Raw genomic sequence first — 20,791 nt, 5'->3', positions numbered from 1 at the left:
TGTTAATTCCAAAATCAGACATGATAATTTATAAAACTAAGTTAATAGTTCAGTTAATTGTGACCGTCTGCTTGAAGGGGTAAGATCTGACGGTGATATCATCGAAAGATGCACGTGATTTAGTTTAAATTCCAGACGCGATAAGGTTATGAACTGGGGTTTTATTTCCTTTTGGTTTCGTGGTAAATTTTAGGATTTGCCATATACCAGGTAAATTAAATAAGTCTGCTATTTTAGCAAAATAACTAAATTTGGAGGTTGATGACTGATACTCCAAAGAAAACCCGAGAAGAAGTTCCACCCGAACTTGAAGAAGTAGTTTCTAGTTTTGAATGATTATCCTTAACACCTGCAACCAGCCCACCATTAGTGGTATCAGAGCACCTATTGACACTGAGCAAGATCTCAAAGATCAGAAAAAAGAAATCCAACATGGCTTTCAGAATTAGAAGAGGACGTGGTGGTGGTCAAAGAAGAGGAAGACCAGTTGCAAATGTTGAAGTGTTGGAAGTTATGCAACAGATGCAAACTAGATTAGAAGCAGTGGAAATGGGAAATCAAAGAGATGCAGGTGCTGGAGATGTCAGTGAACCTAAAGTTGAAGTTGCAAAAGAAGAGGAACCTACAGAAGTTACTCCTGAAATGAGATTCTTTAAATCAGCATTGGGATCCACATCTAAACCCAGACTTGAGGTTTCAGTTTATTTAAACCCTGAGGAGTTGATAGACTGGATTAATGACATGGATAAATTCTTTAATTATGAAGAAATGGAAGAAGGAAAGAGAGTGAAATTTGTTGTCACAAAATTGAAAGGACATGCAACACTTTGGTGGGATAGAGTACAGAAAGAAAGAAGGAGACTTGGTAAGTAGCCAATTAAAAATAGAAACAGGATGGTGGAAAAGTTGAGAGGTAAGTTTTTGCCAAGTGATTATCAACTTTCATTATTTAGACAAATGTAGAATCTTAGACAGAGGTCTTTGATAGTGAAAGAATACACAGAGGAATTTTACAAAGTGAGCATAAGAGTTGGACAAATTCGAGATGTAGATGAGAAGGTTGCAAAATATATAAATGGTCTCAGAATGGAGATCCAAGATGAGATAAGTGTGTTGTCTCCCAAGACAATAGAAGAGGCTTATCAGATGGTATTGAAGGTTGAAGAAAAACTCATGAGGAATCAATATGCCAAAAGTAAAGGTACTTTCAGAGGAAGAGGAAGTCAAGGTGGTAGAGGAAGATATACAACACCTATAGATGGAGCTATCAGTAGCTCGAATCAACATACACACAGAGAAGGTGATGCAAGTGGCAGAAGGAGTTTTTATAGAGGAAGAGGAAGCAGAGGTAGAGGAAGAGAAATCAGATGTTACAAATGTAACAAGCTAGGACACAGAGCCTATGAGTGCCCAAAAAATGAAAGGAGAAATCAGAGAAATGTGATTGTTGCTCAGACTGAAGAGGAAGTAGCAAAGGTGCCAGAAGAAGAAAATGTACTAGAGAAAGGGGAATCTTTGGTAGTTAACAAAGTTTTGTTAAAGCTAGCAAAGGAAGTTTTTGAACCAACATAGAGAAAGGCTTTGTTCAAGACTGTGTGCAAGGTTCAAGGAAAATGTTGTCAAATGGTAATTGATAGTGGGAGCATCGATAATTTGGTCTCTACAGAAGTGGTGGAAAAGTTGAAATCAAAGACAAAGAAACATCCAACACCTTACAAGGTGTCATGGCTTCAAAAAGGACATCAGTTGTTAGCGAATGAACAATGTGAAGTGGAGTTGCAGTTGGGCAGCTACAAAGACAAAATTCGATGTGATGTGATGTCTATGGGTGTGTGTCACATATTGTTGGGAAGACCTTGGCAGTATGACAAAGGAACTATTCATGATGGGAAAAAGAACACATACAAATTTGGTAAAGATGGTATTAATCATACATTGCTGCCTATGGAAGAAGAGGATGTATCAAGAAAATTTGATCCAAGGACTTTATTGCTGAGTGGAAAAGAATACTTGCAGTAGATTGAAGAGAATGAGGTAAATTTTGCATTGATTTGCAAACCTAAGGTAATAACTACTTCTACCAAAATTTCTGATTTGCCAATTGAAATTCAAGAGATGCTGGAAAACTATTGTGATATCATTGTAGATGATTTTCCTAATGAGTTACCACCCATTAGAAAAATCAATCATCATATAGATTTGATTCCAGGGGAAAATATGCCAAATAAAGCAACTTATAGGATGACTCCCACAGAAAATGAAGAAATCAGAATACAAGTTCAGGAACTATTAGATAAAGGAATGATTAGAGAGAGTTTGAGTCCTTGTGCAGTGCCAACAATGTTGAGTCCAAAGAAAGATGGAGGCTGGAGAATGTGCACTGATTCAAGAGAAATCAACAAAATAACAATCAGGTACATATTTCCATTACCTAGAATTAAAGATTTGGCGGATTGTTTAAGTGGAGCAAGATATTTTACAAATATGGATTTAAAAAGTGGGTATCATCAAATAAGGATTAGAGGAGGAGATGAATGGAAAACTGCTTTTAAAACAAATGAAGGACTGTATGAATGGATGGTAATGCCTTTTGGGTTATCAAATGATCCTAGTACATTTATGAGGCTTATGAATGAAGTGCTAAAAGAATTTATTGGTAAATTTGTAATAGTATATCTAGATAATATATTAGTTTATAGTAGATCTGAAGAGGAGCATATGAGACATCTGAATTATGTCTTACAGAAGCTACAACAAGAAAAGTTACTGCTAAATTTAAATAAATGTTCATTCATGAAGGAAGAGTTGGTATATTTGGGCTTTGTTGTTTCTGCTGATGGATTAAAGATGGATCCAGAGAAGATAAAGGCAATCATAGAGTGGCCTTCACCGAAAAGTGTTTTTGAGGTAAGAAGTTTTCATGGTCTTGCTAGTTTTTATAGAAAATTCATAAGGAATTTTAGTAAGATCAATGCTTCTATTATTGACACTATAAAGAAGGATAAACAACCATTTAAATGGATCGGTGATACAGAAAAGAACTTCCAGCAATTAAAAAGAAAGATCATTGAAAATCGTATTTTAAGTTTGTCTGATTTTAATAAACCTTTTCAAGTGAAATGTGATGCTAGTGGAGAAGCTATTGGTGCTATTTTAAGTCAGGAGGACAGACCTGTAGCTTATTTCAGTGAAAAACTGAATGAATCGAAGAAGAAATATTCTTCTTATGATAAGGAATTTTATGCAGTTGTGCAGTCATTGAGAAACTGGAGACATTACTTGGTGTCTAAGGAGTTTATACTTTATTCAGACAATCATGCATTGCAGTACATTATGAAACAACCAAAGATTAGTCAGAAACATGCAAAATGGGTAGAATATCTTCAAAGTTTTAATTTTGTATTAAAACATATAAATGGCCAATTAAACAAAGTAGTAGATGCCTTAAGTAGAAAAAGTATCTTAGTTCAGGAAAGTCAAATTCAAGTGTTGGGTTTTGATTTTCTTAAGGAATTATATGAGAAAGATTTACATTTTAAAGAAGCATTTGAAGCTTGTAAATATCCTATTTTGTTAGACAAAATCAAGTGGCTGTATTTTTTCTTGCAAGAAGGATTGTTGTTTAAAGAAATCAACTATGCATACCAAATTTCCCTATGAGGGGAAATTTAATCAAGGAGAAACATAGTGGTGGACTTGGAGGACATTTTGGTGCAGACAAGCCTTATGAGCAGATGAATCGGTTTTATTGCTGGCTGAAGATGAGATCTGAAGTGGAGGAGTATGTAAAAAATTGTAAAGTCTGTTAGTATGCAAAGGGAAGGAGCCAAAACATGGGTTTTTATGTTCCATTACCTATTCCAGATAGACCTTTGGATATGGTAAGTATGGACTTTGTTTTGGGTTTACCAAAAACTCAAAGAGGAAATGATTCAATTTATGTTGTGGTTGACATATTTTCTAAAATGGCATATTTTATTCCATATTATAAAACCAATGATGCTACTCACATTGCTAATCTATTTTTTAAGGAGATTGTAAGGTTGCATGGGTTACCTAAGAGTATTGTTTCAAATAGAGACACCAGATTTGTTGGTCATTTCTAGAGGACCTTGTGGAAGAAACTTGGTACTAAAAGGAGTTTCAGTTCAACTTATCATCCTCAGACTGAAGTTGCAAATAGAAGCATGGGTAATATTCTAAGGAGTCTTGCAGATGAACATCCAAAACAATGGGATCAAATTTTGGCACAGGCTAAATATGCTTATAATGATTCTCCTAACAGGAGTACAGGGAAGATTCCATTCCATATAGTTTATGGAATGCACCTAAGAGGAGTGTCTAAATTAAGAGACTTGGGAAAAGTTGAAATGAGAAATGCTAAAGGAGAAGGTTTTTCTTCAAAGATTCAAGCAATACATGAATAGGTAAAACATCAGTTACAAGATAGCAACATAAAGTAAAAGAGCAGAGCAGAGAAGATTTGAAGAAGAGAGAAGTTAATTTTGAGGTTGGAGATTTGGTTTTAGCACACCTGAGGAAAGAAAGATTTCCAAGAAGGGAGTATAACAAGTTAAAATTTAAGAAAGTTGGATCATGCAGATGCATATGAAATTGAATTACCCCCTAACATTGGAATATCTCCAATTTTCAATGTTGTTGATTTGTACATGTATGAAAATAGAAATGCAGATGATACAGTAGAATATAAAGAAGAACAAGAGGTTGACTGGCTAAAACAGTTACCTACAGCAAAGACATTGCAGCCAGAAAATATTTTAGATAAGAGATTTTTTAAAAAGATAAGAGGATAGGAGTATTTTTAGTATTTGATCAAGTGGAAGGATCAACCAATTGTTGATGCTACCTGGATGACAGATGCCATGCTACAGAAGTTGGGAAGTTCTGTAGAAGATCTTATGGATAGGAGCCCATGAAGAATTTTTTCCTCAGGAGTATAATGCAGGAGCATGAGGCTTGAAGACAAAAGACTTCAAATTTTATTCCAAAAATACAAAAAAAAAAGTTTACAAGCAAAGGAGTGGGATCCTTTAGCTGTCACTTTACAAAGCTTTCTAGATAGGATTTGAGCTAGAATTCAGGGATTTGAATTATCTTGTAATTAATTCAAGTATTTAGGCTTAGTTGAGATTCTTGAGGAGAATATCATGCAGATTAGATATTATCTAGGATTAGACAGATTCGATCCATTGATTTAGGATCTAATTTTTGTATGTACAGGTATTTATGTAAGTTTTGAATTAGTAGAATGGGATTTTGGCTGAGGAGGATTGGAATGTAAAATTTGGAATCTCTTTGTATCTCTGTGAATACTATGCATGAATGGTCAAATCCTGGAGGTTTTAATTTCCTTCGAAATATTTCTAAGTTTTGTTGATTTCCAGTTTGAGCCCTTTAGAATTAGATTTTTTATAATCTTGTGTTGTCGCATCTAAATCTTCACTCATTGTGCATTGAAATAACTTGGATGTATTTCGAAATCACAGAGTTAGTTAGCGATATCATGAATCTGACAGATGAGAAATAAACTTGGTGGAAGTGCTAAGTCTGGCGGAATGAGGAAACCTGACAAATTCGCAAGAAACCCATAAGAAGATCAGAATTATCTGATCAGACAGATCCAATAGATCTAATGGTCATCGCATGCCAACAAGCGCAGATGTTAATTCCAAAATCAGACGATAATTTATAAAACTAAGTTAATAGCTCAGTTAATCGTGACCATCTGCTTGAAGGGGTCAGATCTGATGGTGATCGCATCGGAAGATGCACGTGATTTAATTTAAATTCTGGACGCAATAAGGTTATGAACTGGGGTTTTATTTCCTTTTGGTTCCATGGTAAATTTGAGGATTTTCCATATACCAAGTAAATTAAATAAGTCTACTATTTTAGAAGAATAGCTAAATTTGGAGGTTGATGACTGATACTCCAAAGAAAACCAAAGAAGAAGTTCTACCCGAACTTGAAGAAGTAGTTTCCAGTTTTGAACGATTATCCTTAACACCTACAGCCAGCCCACCAGAATCCAAATATTTCACAAATTATAGCACAACACCCACATTACACAAATTAATTTCAGGCGTTTCCTTTTTTAGGTGTTTTGAAAATTGGGTTTTGAATAATAATGTATATGAATTAATTTTGGATTGTTGTAAAAATGGAAAGGGCGGAACAATAGTTTGGTACGGCTCTATATTAAGATTGATCTCCAATCTTCCCTAATAATATATGGAAACAGTTACAGTTCACTGGATTGATCTTAGGATTTCTAGATCGATTCTCATTCTTCGAATCGGCTCATCATACAATCACAAAGGCTAACACAAAACAAGGATTATCCAATGAAAGACAAGGCCACCGACCTAGGGCTAGATACTAATAAGCATAGAAACAGACGCATAGAGTTGCACCCTTCCTCCAACAGTAACACTACGGAGCTTCGGTCCACAGGCTCAATCCATGCATTGTGAATGGGTTTTTTAAGTCTACTTTCCTAACCCGTGCTACAAGCCAACCTTACCGTAGCTTTCTCTAGGGGAGGTAATTACCCCAGGTTAGGAAAAGTGGCATGATCGATGAAATCGCCTAAGAGAAGTTGATAAAACAATTGGATTTGCATGCTTGTAAGTGGTAGCCTTCCAACGTAGACCAGTCCAACCAATGTATGACTTACATACGTATCAAACCTGTCATAAGTGATTGAATTATAAAGGTAATTAATCATCACAAATGGAGAAGCACCAATTAAACTCTAATGGCTTAGTTGTAGATTTGTTCTACATTTTCATAGGAAATGTGGCAGTGATTCACTGGTAGTTAGGGTTTTGGGGTCAAATTTGGATACATTGAGGGATCGAAGGATGGAGGAGGATCTCTTCAATAGCTCGCCCCATAAAATATCGATTTGTTCGGTGCCTGTTTCGTGAATAAATAATGAAAGGAAAGGTGAGCAAAGAGAAGTGGTCGACGAGTTAACCCTAAATTATGCTCTTCTCATTTATCTCTTATTTGATATGATAAACTTGGCCGAAACATAATTAATTTTGACTATTCCGGCGAGAGAGGACACGATTATAGTCAATTGCCCGTGGAGATTTACTGACATAAATGCTTACTCAGCTCCAGATATTAGTGTCACACATGAATAATTGGAGGTGCGGGGATCGATTTCCATGACACAAATCTATTATCTTACGGATTCCTTCTACTCCACTACTTTGTTCGTGCCCTTGGATGGACCAATTTTTATAGCATCCATACATTAGTGCCTCAAGGAAGAATAACTTATCTTTGGTAAGTTCACTAACTTCGAATCATTCTCGTTTGGCATTTACCTTGATTTGATTCCCGTGCAGTAGCACACATTTGGGTGTAATTAGTTTTTAGCAATAAAAATGAATTTTTATTTCCAACTTGCGTGGTACTTTTAGATTAATATTAATGGAACTTTACAAAGCTCTTCTCCTACCTCCTAACCCTCGGACATTTCTTTCCCTTTTGGAGATCCAAACTATTATTTTTATTTAAATAAAAAAATCCTTATATTTGATATTTCTGAGAATGAAATCAGAATATACATTTTTCAATCGTGTACGGACTCAAGCCTCTCTTGTTATCTGCATTGTCTACCCCAACCAGAGCCAAAAGACTACAACCACAATTTTAAGTCTTATTTTATTGTCTTATAGACAATTATTCCATCAAAAAACATCAACCAAACATCTTACTTATCCTGTGAATTTAAAACTCACAGTTCTTACAATGGATCTGAAAAACCTCTACAAAAACCACCATCTGGTACCGAAAGACCAGTTAAATACAAATTTATTTTTGTAGCTAAAACGAGGGTGCCTCCTCTGAATTCAAGTTAAGTTAAGCAACCCTCCTGCAAGAGAGAAGCTTCTTTAGACAACTTATCCACCTTTGTATTGAATTCACGGTATACATGTGAAAATGAAGTAATTTCAAAAGAGGCTTATATCTCTTGGACAATCTTCATAATTGGGAGCAGACTGAAATTACCAATGTTGCATCTCCATACACTTGAATTTTTTTCAATCCTCTTTCCTCTGCAATTTTCAACAAAAGCCAAGGGGTACATAATTCAGGTCGATTGTTTGAACCTTGGCCAACAACATACTTCAACTTAAGGTAGTGCGTAGAGTCAAAACAACCCCTGCTCCACATATACGAGGGTTTCCTTGACTTGCTTCATCAAAGAAGCCTCAAGGAATTTCATGGATTATACAAGGCATTAATAATATTCTAGGAGTAATCTATTTGAGAAGTACTTCATTATCAGCTCAAGCCATTCTAACCTTTCATGCTACCTCTGCAGATGTGATAACCAAATCCTGAAATATCATCTTATTTGGGGTCCCCATAAGAAAACAGGAAGGGAAGAACCTTATATGTTTTTATTGTCTTATCATATAACCAGTCAAAAGGCCAATCAACCAAATTCATCTTTTCCCATTTAGATTTTCCCACTATGGCTTGAGTAACCTCATTCCTGAAATTATTATAAGAATATTCTAATTATGAATTAAATAGGTAGAATTGAATTTAAATAATGTAATTTTATCAAGAAATATTTTTATATTTTATGAGTTTGATATTTAATGATGTTTAAAATTATTATAAAGATATTATAATTATGAGTTTAATATATGAAATTGAATTTAGATGGAAATATTAATAGCATTTTTTCTAACTATTTAAATTACATCTAATTAATCATAACACGAAGTCACGGGTTCTAAACAAGAAGGTAAATTATGTATGTTTTTGTAGATTTAGTAGTCAAATTAGTGCATGGAGGTGGGTCACTTATCCCACAAACAAGGGGATCTCATAAACCAATTCAATGTCCGACTTAATTGTGACTTTAATAATATTATTATATATTAATTTCACATAAATTCACTATTTTTAATACTTTTAACCATCTAACATTACATTTTTATATATATATTTATAATAAATAGAAAATTATCTACAAAATTCTAAAACCATTTTTTTAAATTAAGTTTTCCAAAAATTAAAATATAAAAATTTAAAAACATAAATAAAAATTATTAAAATAATAATTATCAACCTTTTGAAATTGGAAACTTTGTAAAAGAAAAATTTTAATTTTCACATTTACAAAATACTCATATTGAAAATTTTTCTGCCTAGAACCATCAAATGTGACTCAGCCTGGGAACAAAAACAAAAAATAAAAAATCACACTACTTAAAATACTACATAAAATTCTACATTGTAATAAAATGTCAGACTAAATAAGATCTCCTTACATTTAAAATTTACTTTCCAAACTCTCCTCCAGCATCCAACCAAGATCACAATGTTGACTTCCAACATCAAATATTCATTCGATAATACAATGTAGTCAACAGAAACTAGGTAATAGTCTCACACAGATTTTCAAATACCATCAAACTTCTGAGCCAATCTCTTGTATTATTTCTCAAGATATATGATAATAATATTTTATGATTTTATATCGTTGGGTCTCTTTTTCATTATCATTAGGTTGATTCTATTACATGGCCTATATTATTTATGAAAAGCCAACTGTTTCATAAATGAATGATCCCGCAAGTAATAGATGGGTTTCCCAATAAACCAGTCACTCGTTAAAAGACGGGAAACAGGTACCAGAAACTAAACTTCCTACAAGTTTCTTGAGAATAACAGGTTTATCACAAATACAGTACCTCAATGTTATGTCAGTTTAAAACAATGCATTTGTTTTCCTGTTTCAATTTATTAAACCTATATTGTTGTAGAATGAAACCAAAATCACCCATTACTATACGTGCTACCTTAAAACTTATAGAATATTCTGATGAGGTCAGAGATTTTGCCAAAATATTAATGAAACAAAAGAGCGCGGCCAACCAAAATCAATTTCTATTACTGTGTGTGTGAAAACTAGTGTCTGTGATGAAAATTTAACTGTCTACGATTCAAACCCAGGGCTTTGGGCTGCTCTACCTTTAAGATACATGCCCATTTTGATTGTCCAACATCCCTGTCAAACCACATTTTGGATCAGCCCTCCTACCTAATGCGAAACAACTTCAGCACTGAACTCTGATACCATAATGAATAGGATAGGGAAAAACCCAAGCTGGCGAGTTGCTCCAACCTGCAACTACATGCCCGATTCATCACAGGAACCAGCCCATGAAGCTATATATATTTTCCAATATGGGCGATCTTACTGGTTTGATATCAAGGTGTTGATTACTATTTCAAACACCCATTGTCAAGCTACATTTTGACTTAGGCTTCCTAGCCACTGCAATTAACCACCGCCAATCAACCTCAACATCTGGCTCGGATGCCATGTTGAAAACTGCATGGGCTAACAATTAAACCCAGTTGGTGCGTTGCTCTACCATGGATGGACCTACATGCCGCTTGCATTGTGGGCATTCTTATCAGTTGGACATCAACGTGCAGATTGCTACTTCCAACATTAGATGTTTGGTGAGAGTAACTTGGAAGCATACTTTCCCATTATAGCGCAAAATAAGAATATAGCAAGTTATATGCAACAGAGTTGAAAATTGATACTGGAAGCTACCTTCAGGCCAAGAAATTGAAGTGAGAGTAAAATTGAAGTGAGAGTAACTTGGAAGCATACTTTCCCATTATAGCGCAAAATAAGAATATAGCAAGTTATATGCAACAGAGTTGAAAATTGATACTGGAAGCTACCTTCAGGCCAAGAAATTGAAGTGAGAGTAAAATTGAAGTGAGAGTAACTTGGAAGCATACTTTCCCATTATAGCGCAAAATAAGAATATAGCAAGTTATATGCAACAGAGTTGAAAATTGATACTGGAAGCTACGTTCAGGCCAAGAAATTGATACTCGTAGATAATATATTCAACAAAATTTGTGCAATCCATTGTTAAGCTACAATGTTTCAGAAACTAAATTCTCTATTCACCATTTTTTTCCAAACAATTTGTGTAGAAAGTAGTGTGATTCACAAATATTTGAGCTATAATAATGTGGGTTTTTTATACGGATTCAAAACATTGTCCAAATCATCATACCAAAGCTTTGATTCCCTAATATTTTGTTGTAAGCATGACAAATCACAAGTGTCTCAGGTATCAATCTAACTATCAGGCACCTATTTTGTGTAAGTGAATCCTACCTGTATACTGTCCACAGAATGGAATATAAGATTTATTAGTGAACGTAGACTACAATACATTTTGATTGCAGACCACCAATGCAGACATTCAGAAGAGGAGAAAATAAAATTACCTTCAGATGCCATAGCATCTGCAAAAATATTCTGATCATCATGTAATATCCTCTTTCTCTCTGCCTCAGACAAGATTTCCAACCTTTGCATCTCCAAGCTATCCTGCAATCTTTTCTTCTCTCCTCTTTTGGCAGATTTAATTCCATATCTCTCCCCTATAAGGAGATCCATATGATAGAGTTCTACCAGGGTCTTCATCAAATCTTCAATCTCTTCCTCTATCATATTGACAAGGGTGTTGACATTGAAGCCCATCTCGGTCATCTTGGCAAGAGTTAAGTACCAAACTCCATACTCTTTAAACAGATCTTCAAGGGACTTCAATTCCTTTCTTCCATTCATGGGAAGAATGACTTCCAATGGTCATCCATGGTCCTTGTTAAAGACAGTTGTTGTTGGTGCTTTTGTTGTCGCTACAACAGGTGCTGGTCTATGATCCCACCTAAAGAAACCTATAGGAAAGTGCTCTGCATCCATATTTTCTTCTGAAGTAGAATGCAGTGTGCTCCTACACCAAACAAAAACCATTCATAAAATTAGCACATGGGTGATAAATTCTGAGATGCCTTTCATTGATTACGGATTGAACTGCAAGATTTGAAGTTGATTGGTAACATTCTAAAGTAGAATGCAGTGCACTCCTACACCAAACAAAAACCACTCATAGAATTAGCACATGGGTGATAAATTATGAGATGCCTTTCATTGATTACCGATTGAACTGCAAGATTTGAAGTTGATGGGTAACAAATTCCTTATTTAACCAGACCAAGTGGGTTCCTAGCAGTACTTGAAGAAGCAGAATGTGTACCTCCAAAAACACTTCTAGGCCCAGGGATCTCTCTACCATCCAGTGACTTTGCATTAGAAAATGTAAGGCTTCTCTCATATTTAAGGTTGTCTTGTGAGTTTAATGCTTCTTAATCTAGTTTATTGGAACACCATTTTCTTCTAATCACATCACAGTACCTAGTAGCTATCATTCAAACTTATCCAAGACTAAGTATCTGAAACCATTCAAGAACTAATGATTTGACTATACTTTGAGTTAGTGTTGTACTCAAATTATTCATTGCAATGCCATCTTTGTAGATTAAACAAAAATCTCTACAGTATGATTGCTATGTTCTATCAAATGATTTCTCAAATAATAATTCAGTGTAATTACCCTGAATTTTGTCCTTTCACTGTAGAGGTTACACGTGCAATTTTGAAGTTGTAGTTGTTTAGTGAAATCTTTAGAATTTTTTATGTATCTCATAAATTTTTAATTCAGCTTGAAAAACAACATTTAAGTTATAGCCTAGAAGCACCACTTGAACTGAAAAATGGTAGCAACATCAGGTTCAAATGGGCATGCCATACACATAATGCAGTGGGGTTTTTATCAACTACTGAGTGGCCACACATTTGTGATTTGTTAATGGCCTTCCATAATCTCCACGTAGAAATACAAGAATTTTTTAATTAACTAAACACAAAGTTTATTAATTTCAAACATTCTTATTTGATTGAAATATTCTCTTACTAAAGGAGGACTTGTTTTAGAATGACCAGCCTCAATTATCTACTAGTAGTTTGGGACTTTAGAAATGCATGTGGTTTAAGATTTATTTGAGACAATTTAAGAGGATCCATGAAGGAAAAAAAAGGAATTTTGGATTTAAAACTCCTACCAAATTTTTGGGATGCTTAGAAGTAGATCATCAAGAGTGTGATTTTTTGTGCTTTTTAAAGAGAGTGTAATTAAAATTTCACATTTGAGAACTTAATGGAAAACATTGAAGCATTTTCAAATAAAATACTACACATTTTTTATTAGTGGACTTTTGTGTCGAGAAGATATTGTCTTCTCAGTTGTGAGAGTTCACATTCCACATAACCATTTCAAGAAGATGCCCGATATATTTGATGTTTTCATTTGGGTTATTGTTTCTTAGAAGTTTATGCTTGAATGTTTGTAGGATTCCATTGCTAAGGAAGGGGATTTGAAATTCTATGAAAGCTTGGACAATGATTTGCGGAAGATGGGAGAATTTCTAAAGTTTCTATGACTAGTGCTAAAGTTGTATCATATATGCAACTGGGAGAATTTCTCAAAATAGTTGCTCCTTGGTGTAATATTTAACAATAGAAGTTTAACCTTACCCATGCGATTATGACCTTATTACAATCTTCTAACTTCCTCTTCCCATTCTAAAACTAGAGGTATTACAAAATTCCCACAAATTGTAGCCATGAATCCACAATCATTGTCAATAGAATTGAAGTGCCAAAAATATGGGATATTTTTCAAGAATTCAATACCATATTTAATCTTGACCATTTACACAACTAATCCAACAATCCTTGGACTTCCTGGAGCATTGAGTTAGGGTTCACCCTATAATTTTAGTGGTTTTCAAACAAAGGTTGGATATAAAATGATTCCCAAGCTAGCAAAAATTGTGCTACTCTTGGACATGCAATATAGGTTCAGATCTAAAATGATTTATTGTTTTCACTATGGTTCAAACAAGATTTCATTAGATTTCTATGGTGACCTCCACTTCAAACACATTCAACAAAATCGATTCAAATAGAGTTGAGCAGTGAGCATCCATTAGCAAGGGTAGTGGCGGACTATGTATATCACTTTCATTTCTTTTGCGAGCCACCTACAACTACGTATATGAAGGGGCTTGGGACTAAGAATACTTCTTGATTAACTTTCAAAAAATTTGAAGCTCTTGCTGGAAATGATGTAAGACATTTAATAGATGGGATAGATATTTTGGTTGGTAACTAGAAGCTGATGTGTGAGTGTGGAGTGTCTACACCTTCATTTGCGGAGGATTATTTAAAGGATATGGAATAACATGCCAGAATAGGAAATTTGGTGGCCTTGATAAAAGACTAGTGGGAATGTTGGCCATTTCGGATCCATTTAAGAGGGAGGTAGTTTTTTTCATAGAAGGTCTAAATAAAATGGGCATACACCCAATCATGGTTACAAGAGATAACTATACAACAACTCAAGTTATTTTGCAAGAGTTGGGTACTTAAGTGTCAAGGTTAAGGTCACAATTAGTTCTTGTTAGCTTGATCTTCTTTGTATTAGTAGTGTATGTTATTTTACTTCATCAAACTGCTACCAAAATACAAAAGACAAGAACACAAGATGTTGGCTCTCTATCAGGGCAAAACCTCTCTCTTAGAGAGGAAAACCCTTTCTCAAATTTCTCTTATTGAAGCTTCTATTGATAAATGTGAAACCCTAGACCCTTGACAAGAATATCCTCCAAGCACAAGTCAAGCCTTTGCTCTTCTTCTTCTGGCACTTTGTTCTCCTTCTTCCGACACTCCGTCCTCCTTCTTCCCACACTTTTTTCTTCTTCGAGCAACTGATACTAGTTCTATATATGCTAACTCTAGAAGAGATATTCCTCATCTATCCTTAGTGGACTCTTTCACATATGAGGAATCCCTTATCTCTTACCCAACCGAGCTCTTTCTTGAGATACAGTTGCAGGTCTGATATGACAACCCTCCAACCCTATTTATTCACACCGTGTGAGGGGATTCCTTAAGTGAATGTCCTCTTTCTTCTTCACTTGAGTGAGCTCCTTCTTCGCTTGAGTGAGAGACCTTATAAGCCTATTTATCTAGCCCAAACAATGATATATATATGACTGTAGTAGAGGGATTCTATGACAACAAAGAGACCCTCTATATCTTCACACATGTGACTGTAGTAGGCCTTAGAACAATCCTCTAAGGTTAGATGTTCCTTCTTCTTACTTCACTGCACTGGAGGCTCCATAATTCAACTTTTATTCACCCTTAACTCGTCCCTTTCTCGCTGATTTCATAGGTGATGATACTTATCATTGGAGGAGTGCACAAGCTCTATATATAGAGGTCTTTCACTCCTTTAGGCCAACTTGTAGAATTGAGGCCAACTTATCACTTTTCACTTCGGATTTGCTTCTTCGGTGATATGGTTGATTGGAGGAGACTTGTGACTTTGCTTGGAGGAATATCTTTGACTCTAATACATATATATACATGGTGTCGCAAGCATTGGTATCACAAGACTAGGAGTAGAGCTATGTGTTTTTTCCTTGAGGTTACATCCAGGGGATGAATCCAAATTTGTTAATGGCTAAAAATATCACCATTGAATAGTAATGCTAGAAAATATTTGTAGTTTTCCAAGACTCTGAATTCTCAAACCATACAGGGAAGCCCTTTATCTCTTCTTCCACAATGATATGGAAAATATTCTAGGGTTCTGAGCCCTTTCTGAATCTAGTACTTTCATTGCAATTAATCCTATCATTTTCATTCTTGTTTCTTTTTGGCGAATGAAATATTTTCCTTATGAATGTTTCTGGAATCTAACAATTTACAATTTAACTTTCACAGGTGAATTTTATTCATCTTAAACTCATTTATTTTGATCTTTGGCATGTGATAGCTTAGATTGACTCGTTTATATTTTCTCAAGTTTATTTATTTGTAGATGAAAAAATTATGTTGCTTAACATTATTGGATTATGTCCCCTTTCTTGCCCTCTTTCCTTGTCCCCTACCTATTAGTTTCCCATTTCATATTTTTTCCACCATTCATCTCAAGCCATGTTTTCTTATTCCTTCATTTTTTCCCCTTCTTGACTAGTTGATTACCATACCATCCCCATCCTTTATTTCCACAATTTTATCCATCCCGCCCTTTCTTTGCATCCTTACAACTACACAATTACATGAAAAATGAGAGGAGCATGACATTGATGAAGGTACAAATTGTTATTCAAGTAGCCATGCCCCAATATAAGATATTCAATTACATTGATGGTAAGTAGTGTGGGGTAGCATCCCTACTCTTCTATGTAAAAATAGATGATATCCCTTTTAATAGAGTTGAAGGAAACAAAATACTATGAGCTCCCTAAACTTTAGCATTGCCTATCCCTTTGACAAAATATTTATTTCCTAACTAATAAAATCATCATATAAGCCAGTTTTATCACATGAATAATATACATTTTGTATGGATGCCTTCAAACTAACTCTCTATAAATGTATTGTTCTGATTTAGCCATTTTTTCCATATTAAAGTCACTTTTTTGATCCAGATGGATGTTGGTGGCCACCCATCTATCCCAATTGGACCCCCACAACTGTCTCTTTCATTTTTTTTTTCGTTTCCTTAATTGTAGAACAGTTTACTATTTTTAGCAGTTTTTCGGGTCCTGAACTTTCTGAGCCGTTTTGAGGCCCTAAACGATGTTTTTTAGGAAAACTGAGAGAAACATCGGTCCATGGACAGATGCTTCTCTTATCAAATTTGTAGTCCTCGGATAGATCTTTCTAATGAGCTATGGTGTGTGTCAAATGGATATTGTATGCCAAAGTTATGACCCGAGGAAGTTGATGTACCAATTTACCCAAAACGGGGCCCATAGTGTGGCGCTTCATCTCCTAGGATTAGGGTTTTGGATGTTTAGGGTTTTCCATTATTTCTCAAAAATAAATAGGCCTTCGAACCTCATTTTAACACAGTTCAGAGGCATGTAGCCACCACATCTCTTCTCAGAGATAAGCTACCATTGCCCTAGCTGGTTATTTCCATTTCTGTTTGTAAGCATATTTCAGTATTTTACATTAATGAAATGAAGTATTACTTCTGTTGCATCTTTGTATTTATGGTTATATCTTTAATTTGTTGCATTCCTATTTAAATCTAGATCAGTGGTATGAGAGTGGTCCGCTCTTTCTCTATTTTTCTTTGCATGTCCTCAACGAGGTCAGGATATAAGGAGTTAGGGCTTGAACTGGTCGAACCTTTGCAATACTAGCCTCGCAAATCCTGACGACATCCCATGGTGGATGAAAAGAAAGATGGGGGGCAGGAGATCCTATCAAAATCTTTCTCGAAGAAGCCCTCAAGAGACAAAGGAATGCGATGATGGAAAACTTTGCCCAAATCCTTCAACGGCTACCCAGAGGTGACGCATCGGCTTCCAACAGCTACTCTAGAAACGCCACACCCTTTAAGGTACAAGTTAATTTTGAAATCCCCATATTCGAGGGTCAGATAGACACAGATGCCGTAGATAAATGGCTAAATCTGCTAGAAGGGTATTTTTATGTTCATGACTTTTCCAACTAGCAAAAGATCACTTTTGCACTTCTCAAAGTAGCCCCCCATGTCAAGGACTGGTGGGAAACCTATTGCGAGCAAAAAGATGAAAATATGGCCTCATTGTTTTTATCTGCACCCACTTGGAATTCATTCCAACATGCCATCAAAGAGAAGTAATATCCTATCAAAAGCTATGAGGAAAAATACATAAAGTGGACCACACTGCGGCAAGGAAGGGACCAAGATGTGCTAGAGTTCACAAATATTTTTCATACCCTTCGCACAAAGTTGGGTATCAAGGATTCTAAGCTACAATTGGTACTCGAATACCGTGGCTGTCGACATAGATACATCCAAGATGAGATGGAGTTCCTGAACATCTCCTCGCTCGGCATGGCATACCGATACAGTGTTAAGATCGAGCAAAAGTTTAAAATAAAGAAGCGAGACTTTGGATCTACGAATTCGAAGAACAAAGGACAAAGCGAAGGCTGGGTGACCGAAGACAACCCGTCAAAGCCGCAAGAAAAGAACAACACCACGAAGCCAAAGAAGGACACAGGAAAGTGGTGTGAGTTCAAAAAGAGCCCCACTCATAACACAAGTGAGTGTTGGACCAAACAGTCGTTGATGGCTGAATTGAAGGCCTGAGAATCAGATGCATGTTCTGACCCTGAGTCAGAACCCGACAAGGGGAATGACAAAGGGCAGTAAATCATTGATTCGGAGCCCAGCACCACTGTTGCCACCACCAAGGTCTAGAAGAATGAGCCTGAAGATCCAGACGAGGGGGAGTGTCTTTTCCACTCACAGATGTGGGTGAAGGGTTCGCCACTGCAATTCATTGTTGACAGTGGGAGCCAAAAGAACATCATTTTAGCAGATGTCGTGAAGTGGTTGGGACTACCAACTACAACACACCCATAGCCATATAGTATCGGGTGGCTTCACCAAGAACAAGATCTCTGAGTTCGCCAGTAGTGTCGCCTTCCCTACAACATCAAACCCTTCACAGACGAGGTATTGTGAGATGTTGCACCTTTGAATGTTTGTTATGTATTATTATGCCAGCCATACTAGTCGAGGTGACATGTTGTGTATGAGTCAAGGCCTCGCTCTGTTATTATTTCTTTGTGTAATTCATTATACAGGTTACCAGAGGTAGCCCCACCTACCGCCACCTCTTTGATCACTACTAAGAAATGCAGTAAGCTCATCTCCTAGACTAGGAAATTCATTTCCTGTCTGATTCGCTCCCAAAGTAAGGGGAAGATCGTCGCCACATCCATGACCCTCGCGAAGGGTTCCTCCACGTAGCAACAGCAGCAAAGGGATACAGTCATGAAAGAAGATAGGAACATCTTCTCCTCACCCACAAGGGTACCATTGCACTACCAAGTCAAGCATCCATTCGATCTAACTCCTATAGCACCTCTACCCAACAGGTCGATATATCGCCGCTCCATTTTGGAAATTTCCAAGTACAAGCAGTGACATGATCAGCATCAAGTACCACACAAGTTTCAAGTGGGCGACAAAGTCTAGTTGCAGCTGCAGAAAGAATGCCTTACAAGAGCCCATCAGAAGATCAGAACACTTCAATATGGTCCTTACTCTAGTACCAAGGTTGTGGAGAACAATGCTTTGGAGCACAACATTCCCCCATTCCTTCACTTGCACCGAGTGTTCAATGTGGACCACCCTCGACCAAGCTTCCCATCATTATTGGACACACTAGAGATCGCAGAACAACTCACCAGGGACCAAGTTCAGTAGAAGTTTCCTCATCTCATGGAGGAACTCAACGCAATGTGGACCATTGCTTCCTAAGGGGGGAGGAATGATCCAGGTGGATGTTGGTGGCCACCAATCTATCCCACTTGGACCCCCACAACTGTCTCTTTTAGTTTCTTTCAGTTTCCTTAATTGTAGCATAGTTTAATATTTTAGCAGTTTTTCAGTTCCTGAACTTCCGGAGCCGTTTTGAGGCCCTGAACAATGTTTTTTGGGGAAATTGGGAGAAACAAGGGTCCATGGGCCAATTTTTCTCTTCCCAAATTTGTACTCCTCGAATAGATATTTCTAACAAGATATGGTGCACGTCAAACGGAGATTGTATGCCAAAGTTATGACCCCGGGAAGTTGATGTACCAATTTACCCAAAACAAGGCCCATAGTGTGGCGCTTCATCTCCTAGGGTTAGGTTTTTGGATGTTTAGGATTTTCCATTGATTCTCAACAATAAATAGGCCTTCGAGCCTCATTGTAACACAGTTTAGAGGCATGTAGCCACCACATCTCTTCTCAGAGATAAACTACCATCACCCTAGCTATTTTATTTCCATTTCTATTTGTAAGCATATATTAGTATTTACATTAATGAAATGAAGTATTATTTCTATTGCATCTCTGTATTTATGGTTAAATCTGTAATTTGTTGTGTTCTTGTTTAAATCCAGATCACCTTCTCATATTTTTTCATCTTTAGCATGTGAATGAAAGTCAAAAAAGTCTTCTTCATATCTACTCAATCTTATTATCTGTGCATATAAACATATAAATAAATTCCTCATTTTATCATCCCATTTACCTTCTAGGCACAATTGAATTATTTTATTCTACTAAAGAAATTCATGTGAACTAGTTTCCAAGCATGAATTTCCCTTCTTGTTTCTGCTTAGCAAATTGAGATTGAAGACAAATTTTCCTCGAGAATAAAACAAGTCAATATTTATTTCACATGTCACTTATTCTCAAACTCAATGTCTCTTCTTCATATGAGTTTATTCTCTTGAGGCTAATTCTTCTACTACCAATTACAATCAGTGTATGACCTAAGACAACCAAGTTGATCAAGATTATAGACACAACTTATGAAGAACATAAAACAATATCTGACCCAATTGAGTTAAAGATATTGCACATTGTAGCTAAGTTTAAGAGTAGTGGTAAGTTGTATGTAAAGACACCCTCACTAGCACTAATTGATGAAGAGATTTTAAATTTAAATAATAGGTATAATATTTCTTGAATAAAGTTATACTTTAGAGTAGTGATTTAAGTAAAAATCCATAGATAAGGCTCTAGAATCTTGTGGGCCAGTAAAAGACAAATAATTTACTCAATGAAAATTGCAAGATAGAAATATGAATCTTAAACTCAGCTTGGACTTTGTATGCATCCTACCTTGAAAAAATGTATAAAGTCAGGTTGCAATTGAGAGCCTTGATAGATCATGCCATGTCCTTGTATAGTTAAGCCAACAGAGAAATGTTTGTTTGGTCTCCCCATGATGAAAAAGTTGGATGCTATCACCAAAGAGTTGCTAATTTGCTTGAATATTTGGT

At 36.0% G+C, this 20,791-nt stretch overlaps 1 pseudogene; it reads right to left on the bottom strand.

Moving 5' to 3' along the window:
* LOC149179049 (floricaula/leafy-like protein FL1 pseudogene) overlaps positions 1–12,182 on the bottom strand; it is a 31,165-nt pseudogene extending 18,983 nt beyond the window's left edge.
* Between the last annotated feature and the right edge of the window lie 8,609 nt (positions 12,183–20,791).

The sequence above is a fragment of the Pinus tabuliformis genome, chromosome 4_1 (assembly GCF_031772625.1).
Source record: "Pinus tabuliformis cultivar Carrire ecotype Pingquan chromosome 4_1, CPIR1, whole genome shotgun sequence".
Lineage (NCBI taxonomy): Eukaryota > Viridiplantae > Streptophyta > Pinopsida > Pinales > Pinaceae > Pinus > Pinus tabuliformis.
The sequence above is the reverse complement of the archived record's forward strand: the minus strand, read 5'-3'. Positions and strand labels throughout refer to the sequence as shown.